Genomic DNA, 23,251 nt, shown 5'->3' on the forward strand with positions numbered 1-23,251 from the left:
CCTTCTGCAGGTCTGTGGCAAAGTACCAGTCAGGAAGACATGGAGCAAAGAAAAGGACATCGAGCAAAGCTGGACATGGAGTAAAAAAGAGCAAGGGCCTGCTAAAAACCACCAGCACCCCTGAGTCTGTCTGGCACTACATCTCACTTCTACGCCCCTAAGAGAGTCATGATGCTGATCACTTCCATCTTCCAAGGCTTCCACCAATTCCTCTTTTAGACAATTCTAACTCAGGTATCCTCCAGGAAAGGGCATTCTGGGAAATGTTCTAGCTTACCCAGTTAGCTCTTTACAAACAAACACAAGACAGTGTTTCTTTGTATGACTTTACCATAATTTAATCAGTCACCCTTTGATAAAAATTTGGGTGGTAACTGCTATTACAAATAATTCTTGAATATCCTGGTCAATCGCCGTGCACATATGTAGCAATGCATCTGTAGGATACATCCCCAGGCCAGGATCGGTGCAGGTTGATCCAAATGTCCATTCTTGGTCATATGGCCATGGAAGTGGGGCTCCAAACCTGGACCCAGCCTAGTGAGGTCCTTGCCATCTGAGTCAGAGAGTAGGTGTATGGTTTATGGCTCCACCAAAACTGCATTGTCCAGTTCAGAGAAAACAATCCCCAAAGGAAGGTGGACACTTCTTGTACACCAGATTTTCTCAGCCTTGGCACTATTGACATTTGGGGCTGGATAATTCTTTGTTTCCACACAAAAATATCTTCTGGAGGATGAAATCAATCCCCATTGAGAACCCCTGGAAAAACAAGTTCCAACCATAAAATGTTTCTGTTGTGAAAGATAACGCTTACCATGAAATGGAAAGGAAAATTTAGAAGTAGAGCAATATCACTCTGCATAATAAGAGAAGAGTGATGTGGTATTTAAGAGTGACGGCCTGGGTGTAAAGGGGACAAGGATATTGGACGGAGAAAAAAGTAACTGAAGGACAGAGTCTGAGAGAAAGAAGTTCCCAAGACAGGACAGTATGTACTACCAAGAAATGGAGGCGCTCCTGGGTGGCTCAGTCTATTGGGTGTCTGCCTTCGGCTCAGGTCACGATCCCAGGTCCTGAGATCGAGCCCCACGTCGGTCTCCATGCTCGGCAGGGAGTCTGCTTCTTACTCTCAGCCTCTCACCTTGCTTGTGCTCTCACTCTCAAGTCAATAAAACCTAAAAAAAAAAAAGAGAGAGAGAGAAATGGAGTGTGCCCAAGGAGGAGCTACTTGGAAAATGTTTACATTAAAAAAAAAAAAGTTTATGTTTTAATTTTCCCTTAGGCTCTGAGAACAATCATTGTAAATACTGTACTCATTTTTTCCCCTATTTGCAATCCTCTCTTTTACCCCCAGATCTTCACGAAAAGTTCTCTACACACAACTGCCTTATTTATATCAGTGGTACTCTGGGGAAAAGAAGAAAGAAGGTGGTATCCAGAGATGAAGAGAGAGGAGAGCAAATGCCTAGACATGATGCTGCCAGGCAGTAGGATTTAGATTCCACACAAATACCTCCAAGAAATCACAGAAATATTACAGAGGAGGCACACTGGACTCCCACGTTGCATGGAATGGGGTGTTAAGCCATTTTAAGTGGATGTTAAAGGAAAGGTTAGCCATAGGAGGTGAACTTGGAAACATGTTACATACATTTTCATCATATGCATAAACAGAGATCTGGAAAGGTGTATAGAGTAAGAGCATGGACTCGAGTCAGGCTGTGTTTGAATCTCAATTCTGCCATTTAGAACTATGTTTCTTTGTGCAAGTTATGAAAGCCTCTGAAACTCCATATCCTCCCCAGTCAATAAGGAAACAGTATCTACCTTGTAGGGTTGTTAGGAGGATGCAATGAGGTACAGCTGTAAAGTGTTTAGATAAGTGCTTAGAATATAGTAATTGCCCTACAAGGGCTTGTGACGTAAAAGAAACCCATATACATCAAATTGTTAAGAATTATTTCTAGGGATTAGGATCATGAGGGGATTCAAATTGTCCACATTTAATACTCATTTCTGAATTGTTAAAATTTTCTACAATGATGCTGTGTTACTTACTAAATTGGGGGAAAACGATAAAAAGATTTCCACTTAGGAAAAACGCAACCCATTATCTTCACAAGCATTATCTTCGTGGTAAGCATTAGGAACCCCTTCTTTTCTACCATAAACGGTCACATAATCAACTTACTAGAAAGTTTTCTGTTAAAATAGAATACCTGTGTTTTAAAGTTCAAATCTGGACATGTGTCCAGTTCAAGATCTATCATCAGAAGACAAATAAGACTAACGAACACATTTGTTTGGATTCTACTTCTGTTTCTGGAGTTTGTTACCTTCATAGGACTCATTAGTGTTTGCATGTAAGAGATAATATGCTTGAATCATACAAATCTTGCATTTCTTAAATAGGGACCCAGATTCATTCATTATTGGTAAATAATTAAAATTGCTATCAACTATAATATTCTTCCTTAAAATACATTACGGGGTTGACAAATAGAATTACAAATAGAGGACTCTGCCCTGTTAGTCCCATCTGGACACAATAACAAGACGTAAAATGTTCACGTTTGGAGATGTTTACAAATCACTATGTAGCTCCAAGTACCTCTTTGACCTTTTATACAGGTTAAGCTTGGTTTAAGCTAACAACAGATCCACAGATATTTGTTATACTTTTGCCTGTGTAAGGACTATAGTTAGAGCTTCCCAGAATTTAAAGACACACATGCTATTGTTCCTGGCTCCTGGGTGGCTTACACTCTCCTTGTGAGGACCACAAAGTTTCCTGGGCTAGTGGCAACAGAGGGGAGGGAAGAGGACTTGCATTAGGAGACTCTCAGATTTCCTTCTGTGCCCACGGCAAACGCCATCAGTCAGCCTTTTCTTTCCCCTTCTTTCTGTAACTCAGGCGAATCAATTACAGAAGCAAAAATAGCCCCACTAACCCAGGCAAGTGTGGGGCCCAGAAAACACTCTGGCAGCTTTGTTTTCTACGGTCTGGAGAATGAAGATCCCTGCAGCTTGTATGATGGGGACTATGGAACATCTAGAACAGAATTCGCAACCTTGGATTTATGACCAGTAGGAGACACGAGGAGTATTAAACAAATCGAGGATTAGATGCTACTGTCAACCAACACATTAGGAGCCCTCACCCAGCCATTTATTTCCATATTCTGGCAAAGACACTCCTCCCTCATTTTGGAAATTTCTGTTCTCCTCCCCACTCCAGCCATGTGGTTACAACGGGAGCCGGTATGCTCTTACATGATCCAGCCCTCCTTGTCACAGCTGATTGGTCCAAGGGTGAGAAGCCACCTGAAATGGCCAATTGCAGTTCTTCCCCAGTATTTTTTTGACATGGATCTGGGAAAAAGAGAGTCTGTCTCCCTGGTGGAAAAAAAGTTGTAAAATGGGAAACTGTTAAACAAGGTGTCAATAACCCTATAACTGCCAAGTAGAGAAAGCTGGTTGGCAGTGGGAGAAAATAAAGCCAGCACTAAGAGAAGTGGAAACCAAGAAAGAGGCCCTTCCTCTGATTTGGTCGGCCTACTCTTCTTCCAATTATGGCAACTCCCCCAAGATCTTTCCAATAAATCCTCCTTTTTCTTAAACTACTTGAATATGGATTTCAGACACCTGTCTAAAGTATAATGACTCAAATACATTTTTCCCAGCACACATATATTATGGAGCAATCCTTAAATATGGCTTGGGTACAACCAGCCTATTTTTTGACAGAACAGATTCAGCCTGATACTGATATTCTATGGGCTTGATGTTGTAATGGAGTTCTCTAATTAGCAGAGGTTTCATACCAAGTCGGTGTGATAGATTTTATCACTGGGCTATTAGATCACTTTGATGGAAAGACTCTGAACGTGATACTTCCTCTTCTTGTCTTTGATCAACATTGCCTTGTATGTATTAGGTGACAAGCGGCAAACTTCAGGAATCCTTTGGTGAATGTCATTTTCCCACTGTAAATTGTCCTGTATGTAAATGACTTTTGGTCAGATATCAGGGCATCACAGGACTGAAAGAAATCTTACTACTTTCATAGACCATTTGTTGGAAGCCATCTTAAGTCTGGTAAAAATCTCCCGTAATCAGGTATGTGTTATGCAATCAATGCAACCTCTTTAGAACACTTCTATATTACTACCATCAATCCAAAAAGCAATAACACCATTTTCAGTGATATCCAATACTATTACAAAATACTAGTCAATACTATTACTATACTCTCATCGCTAGTTCGGGAACTCTCAAGTCTCCTCTTTCTCAGTCCTTTAGGATAGAGATCAATATGCTTTCTTATAAAAAGGAACAATAACAGTATTAAAACAAAACAGTAGCGTAAATAATAAACCATGCAATCTCATTTTCTTTGTGAAATAAGTTATTACAGTATTGCTGATTGCGTGCAGAGGCAAAATGCTACCAGTGGCAACTGCAGTAAATTCACTGGGGTTCATTGGCATACTTTCAAGAATTTAGAATGACTCATGGAATGAGTGTTAATGGAATGAAAACCTCCATTCCATCTACTCAGCGCATGGCAAGCCAATCTAATTGTTTTTCCCTAAAGCAACCAATGCAACAGTCAGGTATTTATGCAGCCCATTATTTCCTTTTATCCTGGAAGAAGCAGGAGCCTTGAGAGACAAGATCTAGGGAAGTCCTGAGATTTTTCTTTGACTTTTATGAGATTTCCTAAATCCGCACAACATGTTTGAAAGCCAGGATCGAACCATCAACATAGGTAATCACAGTGTTTAAGGGAGAAACTGTATGTTAGTAAATGAATATTTATTGGGTAACTACCACGGATTAAGTTCTGTGCTAGACACTCTTAACCTTATAACCTAGTTATATAAACTATATGTAGTTGTATACAACTATGAAACAACTATGAAAGGCGGTATGAGAACGTAATTAAAACTAATCTGTGTAGTGTTCATCCAACCCCATGCTACTCAAAGTGTATCAGCACTACCAACAACATCAGCACTACCTGCCTGGGAGCTTATTAGAAATACACAATCTCAAGCCCTATCCCAGACCTTCAAAATCAGAGCTGCATTTGGATAATATCCCCATTTGTACGTTCAAGTTTGAGAAGAACTGATTTCACCAACTCCCTTGCCTTATAATTGAGGAAAATAAGGCTCAGGGAGGTGAAGTGATGTGTCGTCACCAAACAGCTAGTTACGGACCCAGCTGGGATTCCCAGGTCTCCTCACTAGCAGGCCGATGGACTCAGGGTACTGCAGGATTTCAGACAAGAGGAAGTTAAGTGTGTTTCACTCCCTCAAATGACTATTGATTGTTCCCACCATCTCCATTCAAAGCACACACCGAGGGCCTGAGTGAACCCAATCACTCAGCCTCCTCCCGAAACCCCTTGCAGGCCAGGCTCACAGCAGCCTCCTTCACTTCAGTCCTCCCTGGAGGGACCTCCCCCTGCACAGGTCCCAGTTCTAACCCTTTCCCGGAGGCCCAGCTAAACAACTAGCCGCTTCATGAAGCCTTTCTCAATGACCCCAAACCCCTTTAGCCTCTCCCTTCCTAATTTAGATTTGCTCCTACGTTCTGCAGAGTACATCTTAGTTCCCTATTACAGCCCAACATTACAGCATTTTCTAACTTTCTGCACTATACCTATTGGCAAATGCTTTCATAATGATAATATAGATGCAATCTTTTTCTCTATTGCCCTTTTCATAAATTGGATCCGTGTCTCCTTTCCTAACTAGTTTGCTTTTATCTTATTGTATTAGACTATCATAATACCAGGCACAAAAATAATTCTAAACTCTTAATGGTAGAAGGGACCAAGCTCTTTCCCAATGCAGGGACCCCCGCTAAAACATCCCTGAGACACAGTCATTGAGTTTTACTTGCATCCTTTCTGTGTTGGAATTTTCTACATTTTTAAGGCAGCATTTTTTTTTTATTCTGAGTAACTTCAGCTGTTAGAATATTTGGGGCTGAAATCTACTTGCCTCTGACTTGTAGCGTGTGTCCTCAGTTCTGCCCTTTCAGGTACTTTAGAACAGGTCAGATAATATCTTCCACAGGAGAGTGCTGCAAGTATACCAACTAACTGGCAAGAAGTGATTTGGCAGCACAAGGCAGGCCTAGCAGTTAGAAGCAATAAAGATTCTTTCATTTCAAGCCTGTATCCTGCATTTCCTGCTTCCATACTTCTTAATGAATTCATGCTACTAATAAGTTTGTGTTGAATACCTAATATGTGCTAGTCTCTATGCAGGATGTGCCTTTCTGGGGGTTACTGAAACAGAGGAAGATCAGGAGATCACACACATCCTTGACACAATGCAGAATAGAAAACAAGTTTCCCAGTGGAAGCCTGGGGGCCACTGGATCCCACTCTGCATTTCATCCAGGTCTTCCTCAATGTCAAAGTATAAACCCCTCTAGTCATTGCTTCTCTCCCATCCTCCTCTCCTGATCTGGTTCTGTATTTCTCCCTGGGCAAGTGATTTTTCTCACGGCTGCTCTCCTAGATAATCCTTTCCACGATGCATTCTAGAATTCCAACTCCAAAGTAAATAAACACCCCTAAACCTTCAGTCTTTTCCCAGAACTCTCTCTCTACCTGCCTGCTAAAATTGCCACTGGGCGCCTGGGTGGCTCAGTTGGTTGAGTGACTGCCTTCGGCTCAGGTCATGATCCTGGAGTCCCTGGATCAAGTCCCGCATCGGGCTCCCTGCTCGGCGGAGAGTCTGCTTCTCCCTCTGACCCTTCCCCCTCTCATGTGCTCTCTCTCTCTCTCTCATTCTGTCTCAAATAAATAAATAAAAAAAAAACTTAAAATTGCCACTGAGGATGCTGCCTCCTCTATTAAAGTGAAGGCTGCTCATTTTCCCACACCACACAGTCAGGGAAGGAGGGCTTGGCATCTTGGAGCCTCCTAATGGCCTTCCAGATTTTTGTGCATTCATTCTCTCATTCACTCAGTAAATAGTGAGTGTCCCCTATGTTTCAGAGACACACCGGGGCCCTTTACCTAGTGTACAAACACCTCTTTTACGGTTACTAGAATATGTATTCTAGTTACAAGAGTCCCTAGAGAGTCATGTGACAAGTTCCTTTCTGCTATAGAGACAATTTGTTGTTGCTGGACAACTACAACATTAAAGCAAAAATCGCTGAGTTGAGGGCACATTTTCAGTCGGGTTTCTGAGCTCCATGTGCCTTTCTAGGGGAGTGAGACTACCACTACTGATGATGATTACTACTTCCTCATCATATTACAATTTGGGAGGGGCGTGGATTCTACTTTCACATATTCAAGAGAGTGAAAGAGAAACAAAGGAAATTAGTAATGCGAAAGGTTTAGAGAGGTTTTGTTTTTTTTTTAAAGCTTTTATTTGACAGAGAGATAGAGAGAGCAGGAACACAAGCAGGGGGGGTAGGAGAGGGAGAAGCAGGCTTCCCGGCCACCAGGGAGCCCGATGCAGGAACCTGAGCTAAAGGCAGACACTTAACGACTGAGCCACCCAGGTGCCCCGGTGTATAGAGTTCTATCATGCTTTATAATGAGATACCTGAGGGCAAATACTACTGGAAGATCCATACCTTTCTGCTTCCTCCTTAATGATGCAAGTTCCAATGAAGCTGGTGTTTGCAATCTTCCCTCAACACTTTGAACTATAAGGAACCTGAGGACTAAGGGACAGGGTGGAAATATGGGCCATTATTTTGGTGGCTTTTTGTGGATTTCACAAAGCTGCAAGGGCCAAGTGGCTCTAGAGAAGTCCCCTGGTTGACACCCAGGCCATGTCAGTCACTCTCTCTCACCAAGGCTTCACCACCTCAAGGAGTTTACCAGCTGAACTTCATTAACCAGTCGGCCCTGAAGAGTCTTCAGTCAGCTACAGGATATGTTTTTTGCATTCTGTTTTATGTTGTCTTTTCATCCCCAAGTAAAGCTGTCTGCAAACAGAGACCAATTCTACCTTTTTATCTATTAAAAAAGGCATAAAATCTATACATGTTGAATTGAGACCTCTCGTACTGTTCTCATCAGAATATACAGTTTTAAGAGCGGTGTGCAAAGTCTATTAGCGGAGCACTCCAGGTCATGGAAGCCCCTTCCGACTCACCTGGGGCTACCTGTAAGCAAGTAATTAATAAGCTTTTTTTAAATGACAATATACTAAAAAGTATAGCATCTAATAGCTTTTTGTCGCATAGACAAATATATAGTTCTAAAACAGAAGTACAAAATGGATGGGTTCTGATATTTTACCTAGGTTGAAAGCTGGCTTTTAAATAGCTGTAGCATATTGGTTGGCATCATGGAGGTGAATCTGAATTTCCAAGCAGGAATGCTTCACATTTCTGAATATCTGAATAAATGAGTTGTTCAAAGGTATTCACCACACACATACACACATACACACTTTGATCACTGGCAACTTTTCCCTGGATTAGTCAGGCTTGAGTCAAGTATGTTCACCCACTCTGCCTTTCACCAGTGCCATCTCTTCATATACCCGTAACTATCTGGCACAGGGTGAAATCATGATTTAGCAAAGGGGCAAGTAGGAGGCTAAATGGAGTGCTATCTCCCGTAATTGCTATTTAAGCGAGACAATAAAAAGGATGAAACAAATTAAATTAGCTAAGAAGCAAGAGCATCCCAATGAACTGGCCAAGATAATCAACTTGGAAAATTAGCTATTAAACCTCCACACATGCTCATTTTCATAATATTTTGTGTGTGCTTGTGAAACGCAACCCCCCATTGAAATTGCTGGGATGAAGGTGCTCTTCATTTCTCTGAGATAAGTCATTTGCAATTGGTCTTAATGAAGTTGGTAGTGAGATCTGTTGTTAATGCCCTAGTTCATCATTTTCCATTTCAGTGCTAGAGTGTTTTGATTGGGGTAGGGGAAGTACATAAAAGAGGAGAGCAGTTGACTCAAACTAGTTACTTCTCTGAATTTTTCTACCTGACTCTATTCTCATTTTCAAATATGTGTACTAGAGTATGAGTTTGGGGTTGTATTATTATTACCTTCGTGTTATCATCGTCGTCGTCATCATCATCATCATTTAAATACCTGATCTTTACTGATTTTCAGACTACCTTTATTTTTATGAGATTTAATAATTCCTATTTTTAAAATATTTTCTATCTCATCATCCTTGTCTCTCCATGTTAGCCACTCTTATATATAGGTCTTCATACTTACAAAGAGTTAATTCTTTATTACTCATGGCAGTCATCAAAAAACCACAAGCAGTAATATAATCTATAGACAATAAATATCTATGCTTCATTTTACGCAATTATTCTAATTTTATAGTCCATGGAGCTGTTATTAGAATACAAAATTTGGGTAGCCAAATGAGTTTATTTAATATACTTCTTTCTTTCTCTTCTCTGTAGTTTCAAGTTTTTATTTAAATTCCAGTTAATAACATAAGCGTAATATTAGTTTCAGGAGTAGAATTTAGTGATTCATCACTTACACAGAACACCCAGAGCTTATCACAGCAAGTGTCCTCCTTAACCCAACACCCATTTAGCCCATCCCCCAACCCACCTCCCCTCCCGCAATCCTCAGTTTGTTCTCTATGGTTAAGAGTCTTATCTGTTCTATAGTTTGCCTCTTTCCCCCATGTTCATCTGTTTCCTTTCTTAAATTCCACATATGAATGAAATCATATAGTATTTGTCTTTCTCTGACTATTTCACTTAGCATAATACTCTCTAGCTCCATCCATGTTGTTACAAATGGCAAGATCTCATTCTTTTTTATGGCTGAGTAATAGTCCATTTATAGACATATTGTACTATATATATTTGTGTATATGTATATGTATATATATACACACATATGTGGAATAATACTCCATGTTATATATGTATCTATAAAATCCACATGTCTTCTTTATCTCTTTATCCATTCATCATTCGGTGGACATTTGGGCTCTTTCCATAATTTGGCTATTGTTGATAATGCTGCTATAAACATCAGGGTTGCACTCCCTTTCTACTCATTGCTTTGCTAGATCATAATGGCTACTCAAGACAAAACAGGTATTGAAGCATGTAATTGAAACTGAAAATTTTTTAATAGAAAGAGGAGTAATGAATTTGGATGATTCACAATCAAAAATTATGAGAGCTGCTGTCCTGAAGATTATTCAGATAAGAATGCTTTAATTGAAGATTATGACAGTTAATTTCATTTGTCAACTTGACCGGACTAAGGGATGCCCAGATAGCTGGTAAAACATTGTTTCTGGGTGTGTCTGTGAGGATGTTTCTGGAAGATATTAGCATTTGAATCATTTGAGTGAGTAAAGATTGCCCTCACCATTGCAGGTGGGCATCATCTAATCTTCCAATCTTGAGAGGCTGAATAGAACAAAAAGACAGAGAGGAAGGGTGAATTTGCTCTCTGCCCTCCAATATCAGTTTTCTTGGTTCTCAGGCCTTTGAATGTGGACCAAGACTTACACCATCACCCCCAGTTCTCAGGCCTTCAGACTCACACTGGGACTTACCACTGTCGGCATCCCTGGTTCTCAGGCCTTCCGGTTCGGATTAGAACTACACCATCAGCTTTCCTGTTCTCCAGCTTGCAGATGGCAGATCATGGGACTTCTCAGCCTCTGTAATAATGTGAGCCAGTCTCTCATAATAAATCTCTTTCTACATAGTATCAAGATAGATAGGTAGGTAGCTAGGTAGGTAGGTAGATACAGATATCCTATTGGTTCAACCCTGATTATTTATAGAGATTAAAAACACATCCTTTCCTAATGGAGTATTAGTTTTGCCTACCCATCTTCCTCTTGGTTTATCTTCATGGAGCTATTTTTTCCCCCACCAAATATTTGACTCCACTCCCAAAGAAAATAGTTTCTATAGCCTTTTCCTTGTATATGTGAATAAGCTACATTCTGAACTTGGAGCAAGATTGAGTCATCTCAGAACTGTCAGACCAGAATTTCAGAGATCTCATATGTATCATGGAGCAGCTTAACAGTAGGGGTTTTATGGGCCTTGGGTTGTAGAAAAGTACAAACTTATGCCTGGTACTGAGAAAGCCAATTTTCAAACGAAGTAGTGCTCTGCATATTCAGTCTTATTTATTCTTTATCATTTGAGAAGAAAAAAAAAAAGGAAGACCAAATGAAGAGGGAAACTCTACATCAAAATGAGAAGATGATACTTCAGGCCAAGTGTCTGGCATTAGTATTAATTTCAGCTAAATAGATAATGCCTAATGGCTTGCAATTAGATTAAAATACATTTTCACTAGAAAGACAAAGAGGTCTTCTTACCTTTTGAAGTAGAGATCAATAGGGACTTTTGGTAGATACACAATTGCGAATTAATATTAACTTCGGTACACATTTTGAATTTCTTCATCAGAGATAGAATGATACATGTCCCTGGCTTACAAGTGTATTAAAACAATTAAAATGACAAGTACATTCACTCAACTGTCACGCCACCAGATGCATTTCTGCTTCATTAGGAGTCAGCACAGTAGATGTTCAGTAAGACAAACATCTATTAGTAAATTAGAGTTATTGGTATATTATTCTAGATACATTCAAGTTGTTTTGTTGCCTTTGTTAAGTTTCCCCAAATATTTACTGAGTGCCTGCTATTTCCCAGGGTATGGTATTTATTCTGGGGATACAGTATAAGGATGAGTTAGACAGAGCCCCTGCCCCCAAAGAGCTCACAGGCGTGAAGTGTGATGACAGACAAGGAAATGACAAGCTGGGAAATGGAGTGTGTATGTTGTAAAAGATAAAGTAGAATATTTGTACTTTCAAACAACTTAATCCATTTTGTTCCTCTGAGTTGTAGCTCATTCTTCATTATTTGTTAAATCTTACAGTTGCCTTACAGTAAAAGGAAAAATGATGAACGATAAACATCTATAGAATCCCAACTATATTCCAGGTATTTTACATTTAAAAATAACGCAACCTTGTCTCAGGATCACAGGCCTTAAGAGCCGAAAGAAAACTTGTATTTTAAAAAAGACTTAACATTAAAAACTAGCATGACAGAAGAAGAAAAGGTAAAGACAAGTTTGAGAAACCTTAATCTAGGTCACATGTTAAATATATGGGCTTTCATGGTCTCTTCTGGGTACCTCGGATGGATAAAAGATGGCTGCGAATTCTTTGCCACTCTGTCCATTAAGACGCAGACCCATTCTCCTTGAATCTGGGTGGTCTCTGTCACAATGTTGACCAATAGAATACAGCAGAAATCATGCTATGCTACTCTTCCAGGCCTAGACCATAAGAAACTGGCAGCTTCCACTTCCTCTCTCTAAGAACACTCAACTCTTGCAATACAGCCACTGTCCTGTGAGGAAGCCTAAGCAACCCTATGTGGAGAGGAACCAAGGATCCTGACCAATAGCCCCAGTCAAGCTCCCAGCTGACAGCCAATACCAAATTGCCAGCCATGTAAGTGACCACGTTGGAAGGGAATCCCCCAGCACCAATCTAGCTACCTCTGCTGACACCATCTGGAGCAAATGCAAGCTGCCCAGAGGAGCCCCTCCTGAATTCTTAACCCACAAAATTGTGAGTAAAATACAGCTGTCTTTTGGGGCAGGTGGTGGGGACGGGGGTGTCAACTGTTTACATAGTAATAGATCATGAGAATAGAACCTGATCATGATTAATATCATCACCTCCATGTAAAGTGGTTAAAAGTCAGGTTCTGAAGTCAAACTGCCTGAGATCTAGCTGTGTGACCTCAAGACAATTTAATCTCTGTGTCTCAGATCCTTCTTCTATAATATTCGGTTAATTATAACCTAAGTCTTAGGACTTTTTGAAAGAATTAAATGAAACAATTCACATAAAGCACTTAGAAACTGCCTAATGCATAACAGTATTGAAAATTCACTATTATTATTGTGAGAAAATGCTGAATTAGAAACTACTGACTTTTAAATGGACTTTGAGAACACATCTGTCACAGCTTGGAAGCTTGTCTGTCTGTATATTAGAATCTTCAGCTTTACTCTGCTCAGCCTCCCATATAAAATCATGAGCATTTCAATGACCGTCTCCCTCCGGGTTAATGTGGTGTTATCCCAAGCTCTTATATTTCATGTACTGTGAAAATATTGTTTCAAGAAATGGTCTGCTCATCAAAACCGTGTATCTCAATTGTGTTAAGTATATAATGACTTGCCATGTTAGCAAGATAAATCCAGGGTTAATTTAATGTAGGTATCTGAGATTTATTTTATTTTTTCTGGCTCTGTGAATTGAAACATTTCTTCCAGTTAATTTTTTTTCTGTGTTTAGTTAGAAGCGTTATTCCAACAAGCAGATTGACAGATCAAATACCAGTTTCCAAAATTCTGAATTGTTTAAATTGAGCAAGAGTTCCATCCTCATGAGCATTCTGAAAATTATTTATATTGCTCTTAAATGTTACTGAATTCTGCTGCTATGAACCAGATAACCTAGGGTTTGTCTTAGGGTTCAAAATTAATTTTGAACAATTCTGCTAGCCATAACCTATGAGATTACTTGTGGGGAGAAAAATCAAAGAAAGCTAACAACAACAACAAGAACAAAAACACACAGTCAAACAAAACACACAAAATACCACACATGCGATTTTTTTTTACAAACACAAGTTTGCAAATTGAGGTCTGATTAATAAATTAGTCTCATTAAATTACGGTTGTTAATCTAAAAACAACCTCCCTGTGACACATGAGTATATGTAGGAACATATTCTAAGTTGATTGTTGTCAGGAACTCAGACTAGTATCACATGTCAATTTGTATTACTTTCCTTACAGATCATGAATGGCTTTACTTGAAATATCTTAATTTGTGCATCAGGTTCTCTAAATGGGAAAATTCCCTGAATATTTGTGCAAAATGAAGGCAAAGAACACTATAAATTGAAAGGCAATAAAAGGAGTTTATTTCCAAGCCACAGCTTGGAATCATCTCTGTTTTGAATGTTGCTGGCAAAGAATGCATTCTTGATTAGGCTTTGTTGATAGGCAAAATGTAGAGCACATTTCCAGTTCCCTAAGTCTCTGAGACTCTAGAAATCCAATTCTGAGCTACATAAAATAGCTCAGCACAATTCTCCCCTCCCCCTGCCCAAAAAAGCAGTACTTAACAAGGATAGAGCTGACAGCACGTAAGAGAACTAATGATTTCTAGAGTGATCCGGATATATATACAAACTTTTTAAAAAAATTGATGTTTAAAAAAACATCATGGAGGAGAGAAAGATGAAATTGTCTTTGTTTTTCTTTTTTTTTATTTAAATTTTACTTGGTTAACATACAATGCAATATTGGTTTCAGGAGTAGAAGTCAGTGATTCATCACTTATATACAACACCTGGTACTCATCATGACAAGTGCCCTCCCCTTAGTACCCATCACCCATCTAGCCCATCCCCACCCACCCACCTCCCTCCATCAACCCTCAGTTTATTCTCTATTGTTAAGAATCTCTTATGACTGGGCGCCTGGGTGGCTCAGATGGTTAAGCATCTGCCTTCGGCTCAGGTCATGATCCCAGGGTCCTGGGATCGAGTCCCGCATCGGGCCTCCTGCTCCTTGGGAGCCTGCTTCTCTCTCTCTCTCTCCCTCTCTCTCTCATGAATAAATAAAGAAAATCTTTAAAAAAAAAAAAAAGAATCTCTTATGACTTGCCTCCTTCTCTTTTTCTTCCCCCCCTCCCATATGTCCATTTGTTTTCTTTCTTAAAGTCCACATATGAGTGAAATCATATGGTATTTGTCTTTCTCTGACTGATTTCACTGAGCGTAATACACTCTAGCTCCATCCACGTGGTTGCAAATGGCAAAAGGTCTTAGTAAGAAGTCCACCTCTGCCAATGACAAAGGAGAAAGAGGAAAAATGTGCAAGGACCGAGAGGCCAATGTTTGGAGAGGGGAGCTAGGAAGTATTCATGATCGAATTATATCACGTGCTATCAGAATTGCTTCTAGAGCAGCGGTGCCAGAAGTTGCTACCCCTAAAATCTGCAGATATCTTATAAAAGTAAGAACGAGAATAACTGGAATTAGTTCCCGGTTCCATCACTGGCCAATTGTATGATCGTCGAAATATCATTAAATATTCTTCGTTTCCCCAGCTATATATTAACAGCAATTACCACATGCCCGCTACTTGTCCTACTGAAATCCCACGAACTAAAATTCCTTGAAAGTCGTATGTCACTTAAATGATACAGCTTCACGGTTATCATTTTTGTCATCCCCATTCCCAAAGCCCATCCTAGGAGTGAACCTTCACAGGCACTGAGGCCTCGCCCTTTCTTCCAGTGCTGATTCCTCGGCGTCTTGTTAGTTCTGCTTCTTCCATTGAGGGCAGGCTCAGAACCTCCCACAGAACCACAGAGAATGTCACCAGTTTCCTTGTTGTTATTGTTGTCATTGACCCTGACCGACAGGTCCCATTCTCGGCAGCCCCCTCCTCTAGGGCTCCACCTCTCACAGGGCTACAACATGTCTGTCATCAGATTACCTCCAGATACACGGTCCCCCCACAAGCATTAAGTCTAATGAAAACACTACCAAAAGGTATTAAAAGGTGAGCCTGCATGTTTTACATTTCCCCTAGAGCCTTACTCTTGGTGATTTACATAACGGCTTCAGAATATTCAAAATCCATTTATAAATGTCACCATTTGCAGAGATTATTTGTATATTGCTCTTAATTAACTTCAACTTCAAAATCTAGTTGGCTAGGATCAGGGGGTTTTGTGCATCCTCTCTCCTGTCTCACTCGGCACTGGTTTAGTTATGTTCCCAGCTTGCTCTCACCTAGATCAAAAGAGGGAGACAGGACCTGAGAAGGACTATCATCATAAATAAAATCCGTTTGCTCGTTCTGTGGTTCCCCATTCCGTGTGCGTTTTCAGTTTGTATTGTAGATATACTGAATGCGCAACATGTCTAGTCTACGTATGATAATGCATCCAGGGTCCTGCAAACACTTAAATATTAAAACAACTGTGTTATTTAAAAACTGAACCTAGTTTCTAGCGCAACATTTTGTCTCAAGAGAATGTAGAACAAATAACTCACAGTATGTTTTTAATGGTCTACACTCTTTCAGAAACCATAGCAAGAGAAAAAGGTCATCCTAACCATTTACTCATAAAATAAGAGTCACACTAATTTTAAGATTGACGAAAATCACGAGATAGTATCATCTACAATCAGAATAAGCAAAGAGAAATTCAAGAGATGACAGATTCATGGAAAAACAAAACTAGCTACAGAAAACCTCGTGCATATCATTTGATTTTTTGATGCTCACTTGAAAAATTTTCAAATAGCGCTACAAGTATACAGCAAAAACAAGCTAAAGTGCATCTTTCTTCTTCACAACCCTTCAACCAAGTCCCACTCCCCTGTCATGGTGGCCCTACTCAGAACTTAGTATGCAGATGTTTTCAAAACAGTTTAATGCCATACATACACTACTATGTATATACGATGTTCATAAAATATAATCATACAAATAATATATATACGGATGTACACATTCATGCATTTACTTAATGATTTTCCTTTTGATGATCATAAAGGTTGTTGAATATCTTAACAAATACACCTTTGGGCATATTCAAAGGATACACTTTAATTTTGGTATTTACAGCCAAATTTGCCTTCCAAATAATGACTAAGGCAATTAAACTCTTACTAACTGTATGGAAGTGAACATTTTCCTCCATTTATCCACAGTGGACACTGTGTCACCATTCCTGTTTTCCAGTACAATTAGGAAGTTATTCTTTATTCTATAATTTCAGTGGAAACTTGGAAAAGAGCAGAGATAAAGTATATGCTCAGTCTTCTATCTTTTACTACAGGTACCACTTAAGTGAAGTATCTAAAACCAGGAACAAAATATATAAATCTTTTCTCTGAGCAAAATTTGGTTAAACACACACATGGTTATCTCTAAAATATCCCAAAGGGGTTGGAGTGACAATCTGGAATTCTTATAATATACAAAAGGGCCATTAGGTGGCAAATACCAGAAAGCCACAGTTGCTTCTGAAATTTTATGTAGTTCAAACCACAAGCTCTAGAGAAATAGAGAAGATTTTAAGATTGGAGATACTTTGGTATTTAAGAGCACCACTCTCCCCCCTCCAAAAATAACCTGCCATAAGAGGTTGTGGAGATAAAATATAGAATAATGACATTTATTTTGAGGTCTGGTTACAAGTAAAAATCCAAACAACTTTATTACTGTAACAATTCAACACAATCATGCCTTATGGCACTAACCATGAACAATTTGTCCAGCTTTTGTCTGAGTGGAGACAACATAGTAAGAAAGACACAAAACCAACTTCTACAGGAGCTATTTATAAAGCAAAAAGAATTAAAACGTGTCCATTTGCACATTGTGCTCAGTAGAACAGAATGGTGAGACTGAAAATATACCAACTATACTGTTTAAACATGAATACATTATAAAAGAGCATGTTATAAATAGGTGAGAATTATGGAACAAATGGTTTTGGGTGATTAAATCAAAATTCCATTAAAATAGGGATTTTCACTTTATGCCATTTAAGAAAATAAACTCCAGATAGATTAGAGAGATAAGGATAGAAAAGATAATACTTTGAAAAATTAGCAGATAGAGAATAGAATGATTGTCAGATCGACGGAGAACGTCAACTTTCCTATCCTTGAAATGTAGAGGTCACAAAGGTAAAGCTGACATTCAAATAAGAAAAACTGTCCATAAGTGATAGTAGCATTGCTATTTTTAAGAAGAACATCAAGGCCAAGGCTATAAACAACAACTCACAGAAAGAGTAAATACACACAAAGGAGCAAAGGTCATTCCTGCTGGTATTCATAACAAACATGAGGCACAGTGGCATATGTTTTAAAATGTGGCTAAAACTGTTGTATAACCCTTTTGGAAAGCAACGTGACCCTACCAATAAAGAGCCAGTAAATTGTACATACATTTTAATTAATAATAAGTATTCTAGAAATTTATCCTAGGAAATAAAATAAAACCACTATTTACTGTGCTCGGTACCTTACATACATTATCTTATTTAATTCAACAAGAGAATAAACCTCATAAGCACAGATATATTCTTTGTAGTGCTTCCTGCAAAAGGACAAACATTCTAAATGCCAACCACAAGAGAAAACATTAAAAGTATGGTCCACTGGCACAGAATGCACCCATTTAAGACAACAACAACAAAAACCATTTTGAAGCCTAAATAGATGTGCACAGTGATACCATAAAAATTATTTATTTGAGGGAGTTCCAGCTTTCTCCCCTCTCTGTCTCATAACTTGTACACATTCTCATATCTGTGTACCTTGTACAAATGTTTCCTTGGACAAATTCACCCTAGAATCAGAGTTAAGGTCATGGCGGGGGGGGGGGGGGCGGTGGTACAGGAAGAGACTCATCCTCCCAGAACACACATTTTGCTGTGGGAGAGAGCGGTCACTGTTGGAGGGTTCCAGCTGGAAGGCGGCAAGAGACTACTGAGGGACCAAGGAGATAAGAGCAAGATGAGAGAAAGCAAGTTCTATTGAGGGTGCAAGAATGAGAAGCTCCCTGGAGTTTCCAAGTGTTGAAAACAGGGGGAAACACTAGACTTCAGCAAGATTTGCTGACGTCTAAGGACATCTGCTCTGTTTAATGTGAATCAAGTTTGAAATTCCTTTCTGGGCTCCCCTTTTAAAGATTTTATTTTATTTTATTTTATTTTAGAGCACACATGGGGGGGCACAGAGGGAGGGAGAGAATCTGAAGCAGACTCTGTGCTGACTGTGGAGCCTGATGCAGGGCTCGATCTCACGACCCTGAGATCATGACCTGAGCCGAAATCAAGAGTCAGACACTTCACGGACTGAACCACCCAGGTGCCCCTGGGTTCCCCTTTAAAAAAAAAAAAAAGACCTAGTTTAGGCTACGTGAGTTTATAGTCGGTTATTCATTGATACAGAAAATGTTTATGGTATAACTGCCCCTCGCTTACTGGAAAGAATAGGAAATGGCCCAGTAGGAGTTGCTTGGGAGGAACATTACACTGGTGTGGGGAGCTTATGGGGCATCCCAAATGCCCACATTCTGAGATCTGAGACCTCAAATTTTGAGTTCATTGATCCAACCCCCATGGCAGCTACCAAAGCTTGGGAACCAAGAACAGATCTGATTCGTTTTCAGTCTGGAGGAGCTAGTGACAAGCAGTGGCAAGCATGTGGTAGTCAACACGGAGAACACAAAAACAAGCAAAGAGGCTTCCAGACAACGAGCACCCACTGAGGTCTTCCATTAGCAAGCCCCAATCCACTCCTCTGATGTGAAGGAAGACTATTAATGATGGAGCATGAAAATGTTAAATTTTAATTGTAAAAAAGCCGAAAGGGGGGATTTGTGTGATTTGTGGGGCAACTTGCTGGCTCAGTCAGAAGAGCAGGTGACTCCTGCTCCTGGGGTTGTGAGTTCAAGCCCCACGTTGGGTGTAGAGATTACTAAAAATAAATAAACTTTAGAGTGTGTGATTTGGCCCTTCTGACATTTTTCATAAATATAAAGGTCATCTAAAAAACTCTTTTTAAAATGCTTTTCACTCCTTTTGATGGCTGCATAATATTCCATTGTAGATATATACCACATCTTTATCCATTCATCTGTCGATGGCCATCTTGGCTCTTTCCATAGTTCGGCTATTGTGGACATTGCTGCTATAAACATCGGGGTGCACGTACCCCTTTGGGGAAAAAAATGCTTTTCACAGTAAAAAAAAATAAAAGTGCTGTGAGTAACCACACATTTCAGTATGCAAACACTCAGCGACTTTTATTATGTTTCAGTGAAATGCAGTAGAAAAGTGGCACTGGGCAAGGCGTTGCCTTCAGCAAGGGAAGAGAATATATAAAAGTTAATCTTCTGGGGCACCTGGGTGGCTCAGTCAGTGAAGCGTCTGCCTCCGGCTCAGGTCATGATCCCGGGGTCCTGGGATTGAGTCCCACATTGGGCTCCTTGCTCAGAGGGGAGCCTGCTTCTCCCTCTCCCTTTGCCCCTCCCCCTTGCTTGTGGTTTCTCATTCTCTCTCAAATAAATAAATAAAATCTTTTAAAATAAATAAATAAAAGTTAATCTTTCTACATAATAGTTTTCCACAGAGACATGGAACCTTAAGATGAATATTTTTTGCCTCCTATGAAACTAGTTGTTCCTATAATGCCATATTTCAGACTACCTGGGCCATCGGACAGTGAGCAGATGAAGTGCAGTCATCTGTCTAATCCATCGACAAATTTTCACTGACCATCTCAGATGTACAGGCCTTGAGTGAAGCTCTGCAATAATTTTTCCATTAATTAAAATCACTGTAAAAAAATCACTGTAGATAAATGGGTTTTTGTTTTTTGTTTTTAAATTTTAAGATACTATACTATTAGAGCTGATTGCAATTCAGTTGCAAATCATGTTTGCCTAGCTGGGGGAGGAATACAGCACTCTACCGGGAGGCCACCAGTATCCTGTGTCATGTAAAATGAGTCTGTGCTAGTAGAGCTGTGATCACAGTTGTAATTTAATACAATTTTGATCATCTTAAACCTCTTTACCATCAACTTCTAAAACATAAATGGTACATTTTTCTTATTATATAATTAGAAAGCAACCACTCATTAATTATTTGTGAATTACCTTAACATTTTAAGTGGTGAAATAATCAGTGGAGGTCACTAAATGATGTCCTAACTATGCTGGAGCCTCTACCAGACTGTGGAGCGGTAGGACTGAAACATCAAGGCTTATAGCTGAACATTAGTCCAGGGCACAATTACCTGTTAATGCTCTCAACAAGTGCTTTCTGGGATCTTTTACTCAACTCGTCAAAAACAGTGGCAAAACACCCCAATCAAGGGAGTTTAACAGCATTTATCTTAACGAGCAAAAAAAATGGTTGTGTGTGTGTGTGTGTGTGTGTGTGTGTGTACACATATATTCATAATTTTTACATACTTTTCCGTTTAGCATCTTAGACCAAATAAAATAATGTGTGTTATTTTATACATTATTGCAAAGCATAGTGTAATATTTTTTTCAGTGTAGGCTTTAGGGTCATAATTAAGATTCTTGAAAATTAACTGAAAATCAGTACATAAGAATCAGATATACCTAATAGGTATTATCAAGACAAAACATTTCCTAGGCCAGAAATAGGAAGAATTCAAACCTGGCTTTAAGCTAATCAAAGGTATAATATCCTTAAAGAAAGAACTTGTTGGTTAGGACGGAACATAGGAAAATGAAACTTTGGGTGCCTTTTGAAGTAGCTCTACAGAGAGAGTGCTCTCCTTCCCTTTTATTTTTCTTACTGCAGATTAATAAAATAGTGTATCTATACAACTGTCAAAAGTTTGGTTAATAGGACTCTATCGCTGAAAAACTGAACCGCTCTTAGTGTACAAAGTCCTATAAATAAATCAGCCTGTACACATGTGCATGCAAATTTAGTTTCTTGTAGAAGATTGATTTAAAACTTTTCAAAAGGTCTACCATGCTAGATAGGTCTTCAACTTTTTAAGAACCTAGTTTGCCCTGTGTAGAGACAGGTTCCAAGTAAATCTCATTTTCTTTATCTATGTTTTATACCTGTTTGTTTTGTTGAAATTTTAGTTTAGTTTTGTTTGTCTTCTATAACTCGTAATGGAAATTTTAAAAACACAAAATTTATCTTTCTTTCCAAGAAGGTTTCGAAGAACACAGAAGCACTTCTTCGGGATAGAGACAGCAAAGTGTTAGAAAGAAGGAAACTGTGAAAAAATGCAAAAGAGAATTTTCTGAGTCTCTTGAGGCAGGTCTCTTTACAACGACTTGAAGAGAATATTAGAAGTAACCATATGAGCACAAACATATCAAAATGCAATAATAATAATAATTTTTAAACTTACTTCTAGACTTCTATTATTGCAAATAATTAAGAACGGACTACAGTCAGAATAGCAGTAATATTCAAAATGGGTCTCAACAAAAGCCAGGATAAGACCAGATATCTGAGGCCGAGACACACCAAACAATTACATACTGACACAAACTGCCAAAGGTGATGTGGCAGGACTGCATATTTGAGAAAACATGCGGAGATCAGGTGTATCATAGAAGAATTCACAACATTTAGCAAATCAAACATGTGATCTGTATAATAAGATCAGCAGAGTTTTTAGGAAATACTTTTAGCCTAAATAATTTTTGGAAAACTAAAAAGAAAAGAGAGTAGGGGTCGGGGGGGGGACACAAGGTGGGGAAGGGAAGGGAACACAGAGGATTTTGATTCTGGGGAGAATGGTGAAAGGACAGCCATTCAGTTCTGTTTATAGTTATTCCTTACGTGATGACAATGTGCAGTAAAAACACCTTGTAAAGGAGAACATTAAGAATGACAAAATAAGAGACTGAAATCAATAATGTAAACCATTAAGAAAGAAAAACAAATAAAAAGCGACAGTTAAGGGTAGAAAGAATAAAGAGAATAAAGGCTTAGAGTAGTTTAAACTTAGACAATATTTGAAATATCAAGAATAGGAAATACGGGGCGCCTGGGTGGCTCAGTCGTTAAGCGTCTGCCTTCGGCTCAGGTCATGATCCCGGGGTCCTGGGATCGAGCCCCACATCGGGCTCCCTGCTCCGCGGGGAGCCTGCTTCTCCCTCTCCCACTCCCCCTGCTTGTGTTCCCGCTCTCACTGTGTCTCTCTCTGTCAAGTAAATAAAATCTTTAAAAAAAAAAAAAAGATTAGGAAATAAGAAACTCAGAAATATAAAAAGGTAAGAAGAGGACTCTATTAATATATTAAAAAGTAACATATTTCTAAATGTAAGAGAAAAAAGAATTAAAGGTGAAAATAAAAGTGAAGACAGATATGAAGAATTTTTTTTAAGATTTTTATTTATTTATTTGAGAGAGAGAGAGAGAGCACAAGCTGGGGGAAGGGCAGAGGGAGAAGCTGACTCCTTGCTGACTCAGTGCAGAGCCTGATATGGGGCTCGGTCCCAGGACCCTGGGATCATGACCCGAGCTGAAAACTGACGCTTAACCGACTGAGCCACGCAGGTGCCTCTGAAGACTTTTAGAAGATAAAATCATGATGCTTTACAAATTGCAAATAAAAAATAAAAAATGGATTGAATATATC

The 23,251-nt window shown here is 39.2% G+C and overlaps 2 long non-coding RNA genes across 8 annotated transcripts in view; one reads left to right on the plus strand and one right to left on the minus strand.

Moving 5' to 3' along the window:
* Positions 1-325: 325 nt before the first annotated feature.
* Positions 326-23,251, minus strand: part of LOC148161874 (uncharacterized) — an 86,616-nt gene continuing 63,690 nt past the window's right edge. The window contains exons 1-4 of one of the 3 annotated variants that reach the window (XR_015767321.1): positions 12,174-12,586; positions 10,561-10,668; positions 1,003-1,178; positions 326-762 (exon numbers count right to left, since the gene is read on the minus strand). This is a non-coding gene — a long non-coding RNA (uncharacterized LOC148161874). Of the gene's footprint in view, positions 763-1,002; positions 1,179-10,560; positions 10,669-11,343; positions 11,912-12,173; positions 12,587-23,251 lie in introns of those variants that run through there. The other 2 variants (XR_015767322.1, XR_015767323.1) reach the window with 2 other exon arrangements.
* Positions 10,443-23,251, plus strand: part of LOC148161875 (uncharacterized) — a 146,159-nt gene continuing 133,350 nt past the window's right edge. For 4 of the 5 annotated variants that reach the window (XR_015767319.1, XR_015767320.1, XR_015767318.1 and 1 more), the window contains exon 1: positions 12,143-12,615. This is a non-coding gene — a long non-coding RNA (uncharacterized LOC148161875). Of the gene's footprint in view, positions 10,679-12,142; positions 12,616-23,251 lie in introns of those variants that run through there. The other variant, XR_015767317.1, reaches the window with a different exon arrangement.

The sequence above is a fragment of the Eumetopias jubatus genome, unplaced genomic scaffold (genome assembly GCF_037043125.1).
Source record: "Eumetopias jubatus isolate StellerSeaLion01/CBP00866 unplaced genomic scaffold, mEumJub1_p1.0 scaffold_47, whole genome shotgun sequence".
NCBI classification, from domain to species: Eukaryota; Metazoa; Chordata; class Mammalia; order Carnivora; family Otariidae; genus Eumetopias; species Eumetopias jubatus.